Source organism: Nerophis ophidion, linkage group LG25, assembly GCF_033978795.1.
Source record: "Nerophis ophidion isolate RoL-2023_Sa linkage group LG25, RoL_Noph_v1.0, whole genome shotgun sequence".
Taxonomy (NCBI): domain Eukaryota; kingdom Metazoa; phylum Chordata; class Actinopteri; order Syngnathiformes; family Syngnathidae; genus Nerophis; species Nerophis ophidion.
This window is the reverse complement of record NC_084635.1, coordinates 14201800-14213926: the sequence shown is the minus strand read 5'-3', so window position 1 is coordinate 14213926 and position 12127 is coordinate 14201800. Positions and strand designations below refer to the sequence as shown.

General features: G+C 45.1%; 1 protein-coding gene across 3 annotated transcripts in view; it reads left to right on the top strand.

The window, feature by feature from the left end:
- LOC133542836 (zinc finger protein 609-like) overlaps nucleotides 1-12127 on the top strand; it is a 235845-nt gene that overhangs the window by 51821 nt on the left and 171897 nt on the right. The window lies entirely within an intron of this gene.

Below are 12127 nucleotides of genomic sequence, written 5' to 3'. Positions count from 1 at the left end.
CATATTTCACTACGTCCAGCTTGTAATCTGCAGTACATGATTTCCTTTTCGGTGCCATTTTTATTCAGCCCTTCTCAGTTTTTATAAGTTACCGCCATCGATGAAATTATCCATTTTAATAGCTGCGGCAGTAGCATATAGCATATAGCATTCAATGACTCACAATGCACTTCTGCCGGGACCCTCCCCCGCCAAATTCCTTTGACGTGTGTGTGACGTTTGCTGACGTGTGTGTGACGATTGCTTACATTTTCTTCGTCTCTTCCGCGAATGAGATAAATAGTATTATTTGATATTTTAAGGTAATGTGTTAATAATTTCACACATAAGTCGCTCCGGAGTATATGTCGCATCCCCGGCCAAACTATGAAAAAAACTGCGACTTGTATTCCGAAAAATACGGTAATTTGTTTTTATTGATCGGATTTTGTGAGCTATGAAAATTGCCCTGAAAAAGTCGCTTAACTATTGTCCGAGTGCACCGTGGGGTTTTGAAATTGCAACAGTGATGGTCTGGTCTGGTGTCTGGCTGTCTGCCACATGATGAATACAAATCTATTGCTGTTATCTCTTTTTTGTTACAACACTTTTAATGAGTTTCTCTTGGGGATTGGCTACAGAACATTTTTCTTCCAGATCCAGCCTCTAGACAGTGTCACATTGAATCCCAATGTGCCCTTTGGGGTTTGTTAATATACACTCTTTACTGAATTTGCACTGCATAATACTAGAAACTTTCATTACAGGCAGAGTTAACCTATCACATCATGTTTCACTTCCCTTGACATAATTTGAACACTGACATTGTCATATAGAACAATATAATGATCTGTGTGGCTATTCAGCCATACTTATCTTGTTCACTCATGGAGCTGATCTATCACTGTGTCTATTGTCTGCCCCCAAGCACCCTTTTCATGCTGTCACAGTTTAAAAGACAGAAGAACAGGGCGGTGCTGAAGACTGTTTTTGTCTGTCATCGTGTTCCATTCTTAATCCCGCCAGCTCCAGCTATGCCTGTTGGAGCAGTGTGTGTGGGGGAGGGAGCATGTGCAAAGCACGCCTTCGTTTTCCTGCAGCTCTGAACCTATCATGGGGGATGGTCTGTGAGGAAGCCTGTTTAATTCCTTAAATCCAGGACACCATGCCTTGGATTGCTTGTTGTCCAAGGACATTTCAGGAAAAGCTTTGAATGAGCAGGCCTATGGGTTTGGATCGGTAACCCGATTATTTATGAAGTTGCCTCTGGGCCTGGCAACAATGGATTTTGAAACCATTAAGATGAGAATGAAAGGGAGGGGTTTTGTCGTAAGTCATAGTTTAACTGTTATGGAATAGCACCCTCGTCTAAGTAGTCTTCCATTAATGGGCTAAAAGTCAACACTGACTATTATTTTGACAGCTGTCTCCTCTTTTCTACATTTATTTTGACATGTTGACACGTGGTCATAAGCTCACATCGCTGCTCATTTATCAACAAAACTCACAACTGCAGATTGTTTCCAAAGTTCCCCCAATGTTTTCAAAGAAAGCGGGAGTAAACGTAAAATGTGTTGGAAGATAAACTGATGTTTATGACGGACAATCATTTCTTTTTTACCGTAAGACATACAGCAAAACCTCGATTTTTAAACACCTCTCTTTTTCACCTTTTTGGTTTGCAAACCTTTACACCGTGCCAAATTTGCCTCTGTGTGCAAACCATGTCTCGGCGTATGAACGCTTCATTCATTCATTCATTTATTTTTCGTGCCGCTGGATGCCATATAGCGCTGCCATTTTGATGACATCACATCCTGTACACAAAGGCAAAGCCATTTTAAAGAGGCTTTGCCTTGTCAGTGCTTCAACATTTTCTCAGCTTTTCTCGCCATTTACAAAGTTTTGTCTTGCTTATGGGTTTTAAAAAAGCCAACAGACCAGCCCGAAAATAAGAAGGGATTCGCTGGAGACTTAAAAAAGACTATTTGCAAGGAGTACGATAATGGCTGATTTAGTTGTCAGCTTCAACGGGTAACGTCAATTCTAAATTGTTTATTTCCACAATTTTCATACTCTGCGCTAGTCAGAGCTGTGTCAGCCTGTCTTAGAGATGACTTTGTGTGATCGTAGCGTTATAAATGTGTCCAAACGGCCACAGTCTTGCTGTATCAATCAATCAATCAATGTTTACTTATATAGCCCTAAATCACGAGTGTCTCAAAGGGCTGCACAAGCCACAACGACATCCTCGGCTCAGAGCCCACATCAGGGTAAGGAAAACCTCAACCCAATGGGACAATGAGAAACCTTGGAGGGGACTGTAGATGTCCCACCTCCGGGCTAGCGGTGCAATGGACGTTGAGTGGATCTAGCATAATATTGTGAGAGTCCTGTCCATAGTGGATCTTACATAATAGTGAGAGTCCAGTCCATAGTGGGGCCAGCAGGAGACCATGCCAAGCGGAGACCGGTCAGCAGCGCAGCGATGTCCCCAACTGATGCACAGACGAGGTATCCACCCTGGGTCCCAACTTTGGACAGCCAGCACTGCATCCGTTTCCACCGAACCTGTGCCCCCCCCCCCCTCCATGAAGGAGAGGGGAGCAGGAAAGAAACCGCAGATCAACTGGTCTAAAAGGGGGGCCTATTTAAAGCAGGGGTGTCCAAAGTGCGGCCCGGGGGCCATTTTTGGCCCGCAGCACAATTTTTATTGGCCCGCGACACATTCTGTAGACAAACTAAACAGGTCCCAAATTAGAACAAAAAACTATGAAAAATTCAACGGGACTAAATCCCCCAAAAATGGGACCTGAAAACCTGAGCGTCTTACTAAATAAGGTCTTTGATGACTTCCGTGTACCCTGTAATGAAAAATTGTACACATTTCTTTGTTTTTGAGTGTACTTAAGGCCTCAAAAGCGCTTCAGTTGACGGTATAATAGCAATATTGGTAAATACAAGCTTACTTTAGAGCACGGTTAATACAAATACAAATAATGGGTTGTACTTGTATAGCGCTTTTCTACCTTCAAGGTACTCAAAGCGCTTTGACACTACTTCCACATTTACCCATTCACACACACATTCACACACTGATGGAGGGAGCTGCCATGCAAGGCCCCAACCAGCACCCATCAGGAGCAAGGGTGAAGTGTCTTGCTCAGGACACAACGGACGTGACGAGGTTGGTACTAGGTGGGATTTGAACCAGGGACCCTCGGGTTGCGCACGGCCACTCTCCCACTGCGCCACGCCGTCCCTACAAATAAAATAAAAATACAAATAAAATCTTTATTAAAATAATCACAAATGATTTTATTGCTTTATTTATAACACACAGCTAAGGTGTAGAAGTGTTTTTCAAATGTTAGCATATGTTCACCTACATTGTTTTGGTTTGAGTATTTTTTCATATACAAAATGTATAAAAGTGGCCATTGCATCCTTCATTATTTCTTTATGTGGCCCTCGCTGGAAAATGTTTGGACACCTCTGATTTAAAGGCTAGTGTATACAAATTAGTTTTAAGATGGGACTTAAATGTCTAATGAATAGCTTTAAGTTGCTTTAAAATAGTGTTTTAGTTAGTTAGCTTCCAGCTTGCAACACCTTTACTTTGAGGATTTTATCGGCAAAGGGGGATTTGCTAAATCTTTGTTTGTGATGAGACCGGACATTTTTGGAAAAAGATGCATAGCGTACCTTCATTACAGCCTAAGCGTAGGCACTACCAGGACACATGCTGATGAAGGATCGCTTCTAGTTTCTGCTAACGCTAGCGGTGACTGTAAGAACGTTCAAAAATGCCCCAAACATTTGCCCACACAAGGTAAAAAGGATTTTCCTTTTTTTGTTTTTTGTAGCAACATGGTTGTTAACGTGTTGGAGAGCACCAACAAGACTTTTGTGTCTGCGCGTTGACAGTTAAGATTGCTGTTGTCTATTAGATAAACATTTTTTATTGTTGATCCATCACCCCTTTATGTTGGTTTGATATATGTACAGTATACACATTAAAGTGTCTTCAAAGTGTGCATTTTTGGACTAAAATACAGACTTTCGTCAAGGCTAGAACCAATTATTCATGTTTACATGGTTATGGGGAACTGTTTCACTATTCAAACTTTTCGGTTTATGAACCATTTTCAAGAACCAATTGAGTTTGTAAATCGAGGTTCGACTGTAAGAAGATGTTTGCAACTTGTGAATGACAGTGCACTGTACGGGAAAAAAGGCAGCTTTTGGTGGTATTTATTTTGTAAGCTATGCACACATATGTTTGAATTTTTCACCGTTGTGTTATTTTTTAAAAGATGCATTACGCAATGCAAGCCTGTGACAACCCCAGGCAACCGCAACCCTTCCGGTTCGCTCGGCAGCACTTGGGTAACAGTGGTTTACAACATCCTGTCGCGGGTAAAGTTAGGCCTTAAAATTAAAAGCGCACCAGTAAAATAAGACAGTTGCACCACAGTCCCATGTCTACAAATGAATAGGAATATGAAATATTAAGACTGATAAGCGGTACAAAATGAATGGATGGATGGAAGACTGATAACAGTTTTCTTCTTGTCCTTTGCTGGTAAACTGGAGTTACAAATCCCAACATAGATGTTCATTGAATAAAAATAAAAATACAAATATATTAGTTGATGTTACTACACATGACATTTTTTCATAGTTACAATTGCCAATTATATAGACATTAATAACCAATTGGTAACATCAAATTGGTAAAACACAAAACATGCTACTGATTTTTACCGCAACTTTGTTTAAAAGCTACCAGGAAATCAACAATTTTAGGCCGTGACAATCACAGAAAAAATCCAGCAAAATCCTGGATGAACTGAAACGACACTTTCATAAGAGAAAGGGTAGGGTATTCTGGAAAGAGTCACCATATTGTTGACGTGACAAAGACTTAATCGCACTTAACCAGGTTAAGGTGTTGTCATATTTTGCAAAGTAGGTCAGTAGTGGTGCTTAAGTAAGGCATTAGATAATATCTAATGCCCGCTAGACAACATATTGTTCTTGTTGTGATCCGCCCCTAATAGAATTAGAAGTCTTAAGACTTAACTACATGAAAGTTGCATTGAGAGAGGAATTGTTAAAGGTCTAGAGGTTGATAAGAATAAAGTAAGTAGAAAGTAGGTTGTTGCTAAAATGGAGCCAGTGATGCGCTTCATTGGGCTCATGACCTACCAAATGGAATTTCTAAATTAAGAATCAGGTTCAGCTCTTTTTCTTGCTTAACTTGAGTGAACTTAACAAGAAAAACATTATTAATTCTCTCACAACTCTGCTTCATTTTTTAAAGGCTGAAATTTACAGAATTCCAAAATGTTAATGACTTAACTAATGAATTATCTTTAAAGGGGAACATTATCACCAGACCTATGTAAGCGTCATTATATACCGGGATGTTGCAGAAAAAGGACCATATATTTTTTTAACCGATTTCCGATATCTAAATGGGTGAATTTTGGCGAATTAAACGCCTTTCTATTATTCGCTCTCGGGCGTTGTGACGTCACCTAGTTAGTCAATCCGCCATTTTCTCAAACACATCACAAACATCGAGTCAAATCAGCTCTGTTACTTTCCGTTTTTTCGACTATTTTTCCGTACCTTGAAGACATCATGCTTCGTAGGTGTGTTGTCGGAGGGTGTAACAACACGATCAGGGACGGATTCAAGCTGTCTTAAGTGAGTGTGCATCGATTAGCACGGCATGCTAATCGATGGTAACATGCTATTTAGGCTAGCTGTATATACATATTGCATCGTTATGCCTCATTTGTAGCTATATTTGCATCCAGCCTTTCCCTCCACCCACATTTAATGCCAAACAAACACTTACCAATCGACAAATTCATGTTGCACCAGTGTCAAAAGATCCGAAATTCTCTCGTCTGCACATTTGACCGGCGATGCTATGACAGACATGGCACAGAGATGTATGGATACCCCGCGACACTCAAAGCAGATGCATTCCCAACGATAAAGTCAACAAAATCACAAAGGTGAGTATTGTTGATGTTATTGACTTATGTGCTAATCAAACTCATTTGGTCGCGGCATGACTGCCAGCTAATCGATGCTAACATGCTATTTAGGCTAGCTGTATCTACATCCATCCATCCATCCATCCATCCATCATCTTCCGCTTATCCGAGGTCGGGTCGCGGGGGCAGCAGCCTAAGCAGGGAAGCCCAGACTTCCCTATCTCCAGCCACTTCGTCTAGCTCTTCCCGGGGGATCCCGAGGCGTTCCCAGGCCAGCCGGGAGACATAGTCTTTCCAACGTGTCCTGGGTCTTCCCCGTGGCCTCCTACCAGCTGGACGTGCCCTAAACACATCCCTAGGGAGGCGTTCGGGTGGCATCCTGACCAGATGCCCGAACCACCTCATCTGGCTCCTCTCGATGTGGAGGAGCAGCGGCTTTACGTTGAGCTCCTCCCGGATGGCAGAGCTTCTCACCCTATCTCTAAGGGAGAGCCCCGCCACCCGGCGGAGGAAACTCATTTCGGCCGCTTGTACCCGTGATCTTATCCTTTCGGTCATGACCCAAAGCTCATGACCATAGGTGAGGATGGGAACGTAGATCGACCGGTAAATTGAGAGCTTTGCCTTCCGGCTCAGCTCCTTCTTCACCACAACGGATCGATACAACGTCCGCATTACTGAAGACGCCGCACCGATCCGCCTGTCGATCTCACGATCCACTCTTCCCCCACTCGTGAATAAGACTCCTAGGTACTTGAACTCCTCCACTTGGGGCAGGGTCTCCTCCCCAACCCGGAGATGGCACTCCACCCTTTTCCGGGCGAGAACCATGGACTCGGACTTGGAGGTGCTGATTCTCATTCCGGTCGCTTCACACTCGGCTGCGAACCGATCCAGTGAGAGCTGAAGATCCCGGCCAGATGAAGCCATCAGGACTACATCATCTGCAAAAAGCAGAGACCTAATCCCGTGGCCACCAAACCGGAACCCCTCAACGCCTTGACTGCGCCTAGAAATTCTGTCCATAAAAGTTATGAACAGAATCGGTGACAAAGGACAGCCTTGGCAGAGTCCAACCTTCACTGGAAACGTGTCCGACTTACTGCCAGCAATGCGGACCAAGCTCTGACACTGCTCATACAGGGAGCGGACTGCCACAATAAGACATTCCGATACCCCATACTCTCTGAGCATTCCCCACAGGACTTCCCGAGGGACACGGTCGAATGCCTTCTCCAAGTCCACAAAGCACATGTAGACTGGTTGGGCAAACTCCCATGCACCCTCAAGAACCCTGCCGAGAGTATAGAGCTGGTCCACAGTTCCACGACCAGGACGAAAACCACACTGTTCCTCCTGAATCCGAGGTTCGACTATCCGGCGAAGCCTCCTCTCCAGTACACCTGAATAAACCTTACCGGGAAGGCTGAGGAGTGTGATCCCACGATAGTTGGAACACACCCTCCGGTCCCCCTTCTTAAAGAGAGGGACCACCACCCCGGTCTGCCAATCCAGAGGTACCGCCCCCGATGTCCACGCGATGCTGCAGAGTCTTGTCAACCAAGACAGCCCCACAGCATCCAGAGCCTTAAGGAACTCCGGGCGGATCTCATCCACCCCCGGGGCCTTGCCGCCGAGGAGCTTTTTAACTACCTCAGCGACCTCAGCCCCAGAAATAGGAGAGTCCACTACAGATTCCCCAGGCACCGCTTCCTCAAAGAAAGACGTGTTGGTGGGATTGAGGAGGTCTTCGAAGTATTCCCTCCACCGATCCACAACATCCGCAGTCGAAGTCAGCAGAACACCATCCGCACCATACACGGTGTTGATAGTGCACTGCTTCCCCTTCCTGAGGCGCCGTATGGTGGTCCAGAATCGCTTCGAAGCCGTCCGGAAGTCGTTTTCCATGGCTTCCCCGAACTCTTCCCATGTCCGAGTTTTTGCCTCCGCGACCGCTAAAGCTGCACACCGCTTGGCCCGTCGGTACCCGTCCACTGCCTCCGGAGTCCTATGAGCCAAAAGAACCCGATAGGACTCCTTCTTCAGCTTGACGGCATCCCTCACTGCTGGTGTCCACCAACGGGTTCTGGGATTACCGCCACGACAGGCACCAACAACCTTGCGGCCACAGCTCCAATCAGCCGCCTCGACAATAGAGGTTCGGAACATGGTCCACTCGGACTCGATGTCCCGCACCTCCCTCGTGACATGTTCAAAGTTCTCCCGGAGGTGTGAATTGAAACTTTCTCTGACAGGAGACTCTGCCAGACGTTCCCAGCAGACCCTCACAATGCGCTTGGGCCTGCCAGGTCTGTCCGGCATCCTCCCCCACCATCGCAGCCAACTCACCACCAGGTGGTGATCGGTAGAAAGCTCCGCCCCTCTCTTCACCCGAGTGTCCAAAACATAAGGCCGCAAATCCGATGACACAACTACAAAGTCGATCATGGAACTGCGGCCTAGGGTGTCCTGGTGCCAAGTGCACATATGGACACCCTTATGTTTGAACATGGTGTTTGTTATCGACAAACTGTGACGAGCACAAAAGTCCAATAACAAAACACCACTCGGGTTTAGATCCGGGCGACCATTCTTCCCAATCACGCCTCTCCAGGTTTCACTGTCGTTGCCAACATGAGCGTTGAAGTCTCCCAGTAGGACAAGGGAATCACCCGGAGGAGCACTTTCCAGTACTCCCTCGAGTGTACCCAAAAAGGGTGGGTATTCTGAACTGCTGTTTGGTGCGTAAGCACAAACAACAGTCAGGACCCGTCCCCCCACCCGAAGGCGAAGGGAAGCTACCCTCTCGTCCACTGGGTTGAACTCAAACGTACAGGCTTTGAGCCGGGGGGCAACCAGAATTGCCACCCCAGCCCGTCGCCTCTCACTGCCGGCAACGCCAGAGTGGAAGAGGGTCCAGTCCCTCTCGAGAGAACTGGTTCCAGAGCCCTTGCTGTGCGTCGAGGTGAGTCCGACTATATCCAGCCGGAACTTCTCTACCTCGCGCACTAGCTCAGGCTCCTTCCCCCCCAGTGAGGTGACGTTCCACGTCCCAAGAGCTAGCTTCTGTAGCCGAGGATCGGACCGCCAAGTGCCCTGCCTTCGGCTGCCGCCCAGCTCACAATGCACCCGACCTCTATGGCCCCTCCTATGAGTGGTGAGCCCATTGGAGGGATGACCCACGTTGCCTCTTCGGGCTGTGCCCGGCCGGGCCCCATGGGAACAGGCCCGACCACCAGGCGCTCGCCATCGTGCCCCAACTCCGGGCCTGGCTCCAGAGCGGGGCCCCGGTGACCCACGTCCGGGCGAGGGAAATCTGGGTTCATTTCGTTGTAATTCCATAGAAGTCTTTGAGCTGCTCTTTGTCTGATCACTCACCTAGGACCTGTTTGTCTTGGGAGACCCTACCAGGGGGCATGAAAACCCCCAGACAACATAGCTCCTAGGATCATTGGGACACGCAAACTCCTCTACCACGGTAAGGTAGCAGCTCAGAGAGGAGACTGTATCTACAATTGTAGCTATATTTGCATCCAGCCTTTCACTCCACCCACATTTAATGCCAAACAAACACTTATCAATCGACGGGTTTAAGTTGTTCCTGCACATTTTAGCGGCACAGAGATGTATAGATACACTGCGACACTCAATCGTTGGTTCGAAGGCGGTGGCCGAATAGCTTCAATAGCTATTCGCTCAATTGCTTCAGTTTCTTCTTCAATTTCGTGTTCGCTATCTGCCTCCATACTCCAACCATCCGTTTCAATACACGCGTAATCTGTTGAATCGCTTAAGCCGTTGAAATCCGAGTCTGAATCCGAACTAATGTCGCTATATCTTGCTGTGCTATCCGCCATGTTGGCATCGCTAAATGACGTCACAGGAAAATGGAAGATGGATTTAAAGATAGCGAAAATCAGGCACTTTAAAGCCTTTTTTCGGGATATTCCACGATGGGTAAAATTTTGAAAAGAACTTTGAAAAATAAAATAAGCCACTGGGAACTGTTTTTTTATAGGTTTTAACCCTTCTGAAATTGTGATAATGTTCCCCTTTAAATGTAAATACCAGGGCTGTCTTCAAGTAATGATTTTCATAGTCAAATTTGATTTGTTTTTTTTAAAAGAGAGAAATTAGAATTTTGATAATATGTACAACTGTGTACTGGGACACCATTGGGTAAGTAAGGGACAGGCTGTATAAAATGGATGGATACATAATACAGTATTTCATTAAAATCAATTAAGGTTTTTATTTGAGACTTTTTTCATGTTAAAAAAAAAAAGGTCAAACTATGTACCACGGCTCAGTGTGTAGAGCGGCCATCCAGCAAATCAAATCAAACTTTTTATAAAGCGTTTTTCATACATATAGGAAATGCAACATAAAGTGCTTCACAGGTTTATAGACCAGTGTTTTTCAAGCCGAGGCACGTTTTTTGCGTCGAAAAAATATGGATGCACAGCACCAGCAGAAATCATTAAAAAACTAACCTCAGTTGACAGTAAAAAGTCGTTGTCGCAATTGTTGGATATGACTTTGCACCATACCCAAGCATGCATCACTATTGCTCTTGTCTCAAAGTAGGTGTACTGTCACCACCTCTCACATCACGCCCTGACTTATTTGGACTTTTTTGCTGTTTTCCAGTGTGTACTGTTTTAGTTCTTGTCTTGCACTCTTATTTTAGTCTTTTTTTTAACATTTTCCTGTAGCAGTTTCATGTCTTCCTTTGAGCGATATTTCCTGCATAAACTTTGTTTTAGCAATCAAGAATATTTCTTTTGTTTTTAATCCTTCTTTTTGGGGACATTGTTGATTGTCACGTCATGTTGGGATGTACATTGTGGACGCCGTCTTTGCTCCACAGTAAGTTTTTGCTGTCGTCCAGCATTCTGTTTTTATTTACTTTGTAGCCAGTTCAGTTTTAGTTTCGTTCTGCATTGCCTTCCCTAAACTTCAATGCATTTTCTTAAGGGCACTCACCCAATTGTTTATTTTCGGTTTAAGCATTAGACACCTTTTTACCTGCACGCTGCCTCCCGCTGTTTCCAACCTCTACAAAGCAAATAGCTATAGGCTGCCACCTACTGATATGGAAGAGTATTACATGGTTACTCTGCCACGCTCTAGACAGCACAGACACTCAACAACAACACATCATTTGCAGACTAGAATTACTGGTTTGCAAATTTTTTTTTTTAACCCAAATAGGTGAAATTTGATATTCTCCCACGGCACACCAGACTGTATCTCACGGCACAGTGGTTGAAAAACTCTGTTATAGACAATACCTGAGGATTCCCGGTTCGAATCAAGCTTTCTCCATTCAAGTCACGGCCGTTGTGTCCTTGGGCAAGACAAGTCACCTACCTTTCTCCCCGTGCCGCTCACCCCGGTATATGAATATGAATGGATGTTTGGTGGTCGTCAAACTGGCAGCCACCCCCAGGGCAGCTGCGCCTACAAAAGTAGCTTACCACCGCCACCGTGAGCGTGGAGTAAATGAATAATGAGTTCTCAGTTCTCATGGTAAAGCGCTTTGAGTGTCTATGCTACATAAATCTAATACATTATTATTTTTACAGTAAATGTTGTAACAAAGTTTCCATATGTGAACCTGCGAAGGGATCGTCACCTTTGCTAGAGGAGAGCTACATCTTCGAGGGGATAGGTGATGCATCCCGTTGCGTGTCGTGTTTATTTTCTGGCGAGTCCTCCCTGTGAAGCTCCATGTATAACAGCAGTGTTTCCCCATGTACAGACATCTTCCCAATATTCTTGTGTGCAGACATATTTTTTTAATAAAGTGAGAGATGATGGAGGCCGAAACACAGCAAGCTGTTTCTAGAAATGTCACTCTCGGAAGCATCGACCGCTCTGGCTAAGCGTGATGTGGTATCCTCTTTCTCTCTTAAAAAACGATTTGTTTGCACACGAGAATATTTTATCAATATTGATAGAAGACATAATTATCACAATCAATATATCTTCCCAACACACCTGCTGTACTATAAGCCTTAGCATGTAAACAACTCACCTCCCTCCCTCTGAGGGGGCAGGGGATTTCCGGTCCGATGAATCGAATCTTCGACTATTTGAAGGTAGCACTCGTGAATACACATTTTCAATGT